We start from the raw sequence: 2,910 nt of genomic DNA, 5'->3' as shown, positions 1-2,910 counted from the left end.
TTGCATATTTTCAAACAGTTGGATAGGTTCTTGAAGTTGCTTTTCTCATAGGTACATGAAAATGTCTTTACTTAGCCAAATGAAATCTTTTTGTAGAACATTATCTTGCATGTTTGAACTACGGCTATTGTTTCAATGAATAAATAATTTCAAATAACTAGAGTTCAATTCCTAGCAGGGAAATGTATGATTACACGAATAACAAAGTATTGTTTCTGTGTTATATAGTTATTTATCCACTTGAAATGGTAACTTTCTTAGGAAGGGACAAAATTGGGGTATATTTCATTTTTACATTGGAAATATTGCTGCTGTTAACCTTGAAATGTGGGATGGGAAGTCCTAAAATGGTAAGATTATAATAAAAGATTTTTCTTTTTTGTTAACCTGTCTTGGAGTTTGACAAACCTAATAAGTTAACAAGACATAAATACGATTTCTTGTAGCAGTTCAAACTACGATGTAACACAAGGTTGGATTATTTTGCACCTGGCTTCATCTTTGTTGAAGTTGTCGTTAGAGAAACTCCATTAAGAACTGACAGATAGAACTTTTCAATCTAACTTCCATTTGTTTTATTATATATTAACTCTTTTTCTAAATAGTAAGTATTCTATACATTTTTACATCTCCCATAAATTTGTCGTTCTATTGCAACATTGTGACTTTGTAAATGTATTCTATAAACTTGAAAAGAATGTACATTTTTGTTTACATTCACATTTTGTATTTAGTAATTTATTAGAATGTAAGAAATGGACATAAGTTTCACAATTTCATATTTTTGCTCATTAAACCGAGAACGAAAGTATGTTGACCAAGTTTGCGCAGATTCCAATTTGTCTCTAATTTGAACGGGTGAGGCACGTTCATGTGATATTACTTGCATAATATCAAACGTGTTTTGATACGATTCATCATATGTGTACATCTTGTTGATCATAGTTTAGAAAAACCTATTTGCCTTGTCGTGAGTATAATACTTCAAGATATTGTTATCCTTTGGCAGTGTCTATTAAAAGTAAAAGGATAATTAAGATTTTATACTTCTTATAAAAGTAGATTTATGCAGGGAATGTATTAAGTGATGGTAGAAGAACACCGCTTCCACACGCTATCGCTGCAGACTGGGTTAACATGGTGAATGTCTTCTAGAGGAGGTCTCTATTTACACGTCTAGGGATTCCTATGATTTGTGGGTTTAATGCTATTCATGGACACAACAATGTCTATAATTACACCATATTCCCACATAATATTGGGCTTGGGGCTACTAGGCAAGTAATATCACACCCACTGCGTAATATTTCTTGGTACAATGTTCCTTCTATCTGGCACATAATTTATATTCGTGTTCAAAATTTTTTATTAGCAATCTCTTATAATAGCACGCTAAAGCCTTATCCTTTAACATAGTTTCTTTTTGTGAAGTTCATAAATATCATAACGAGATCACATTTTGATGGTCAGCTCATGAGAGTATCATAATGTTGTTATTAATAATTTGCCTTTTTTTAAATGAATAATGGTAATCAAAATGTTGGATATTAATTTCGTGATTCTCTTAGTTTGGGGAAAAGTTCAAATTTGAAGTACAACCAAATACTTTTGATTTATTATCTGACAATCTGTTTATGAGTGAAATGTTGATATTTGATTTTTAATGCATGACTCACTATTGCTATAGTATGTACTTTCAAGTGGTCTTACATAGACAATGGTGTACTTGAAGGTTAATTGTGATGGTACTAATGATTCTTAAACATTCAACTTGGAGGTTTTGAAGTGGGTTAAAGAAACTAGAAGTTAGTTTGTTGAGCTTCTAATTGTGGCTATGTATTGATTACAAATGCTTCTATTTCTTGATAGCAAATTTTCACCATCTATAAAAAAGTTTGTCAATATATTACTTTCTTTGATTCATTAAAATTGTTAGCTATGCATATCTAGTTGTGAAGAAATTTTTAAGTATGTGTTCATTTTCATTTTTCATATTTTTTAACATACATTTATACCATAAGCATGCTCATTTTATTAAAATAATGCAGATAACATAAATAAATGTATAGATTTAATTCTGTAGATATTCCATTCATTGTAATTTTTTAAACTACTAATATGATACATTCTTCTTACCAATTTCTTTGCTCTAAAAAATATAATAAATTTTACAAAATTAAATTCTTAAGTTACAGCAGAGATCGTGCAACGTATGATCCCTTACTGGTAGTTTATAAATACTAGTACAGTGAACTTGCGTTGTACGTGCTTTGCACTTGAGTTGATTAATGTTAAAAATAATTGTACGTAAATTTTCGAGAATTTCATTTGTAAACGTGAAAGATACTCATAAGCTGTTTAAGAGAGAGAGAGAGAGAGAGAGAGAGAGAGAATATGTGTTGTTTATGAAGAACAAAGGATTTAGACAAGAACTAAAATAAATAAATAAAAAACAATTGATTACTACATAATAAAAAATAATGTATTAAATTCAATCAGAAACACAACCAATATTGAGTTTGTTGTTATTTACTTGCTTGGCATCATCTTTCCAACAGTCCTAACGCATTCCATGACTTTGACATGAAGCATGCAATTAGACTTGTCAATAGCATTCATCAAAATAAAATTCAAGTATTTGTAGAAGTGCTTCTATAAATATAATTTAACAGACTTAATAGACAAGAAAAGAAAAGTCAAAATAACACTTAACACTTACAGAATGTTGTAACTGATATGAATTGATAATGGAAGCTAAAGCACTTAGGACACCATTTTGCACCATTTGTTTGGAGTTTCGAAATTTATATAACAAAAACAGATTATTTGAGAAACAGGGTTGTGTGTTCTAACACTCAGGTATAAACTTCCATATATATATATATATAAATTTTTTTTTGTTTTTATTTT

Source organism: Olea europaea, chromosome 16 (genome assembly GCF_002742605.1).
Source record: "Olea europaea var. sylvestris chromosome 16, O_europaea_v1, whole genome shotgun sequence".
Lineage (NCBI taxonomy): Eukaryota > Viridiplantae > Streptophyta > Magnoliopsida > Lamiales > Oleaceae > Olea > Olea europaea.
Note: the sequence above shows the minus strand (reverse complement) of the source record.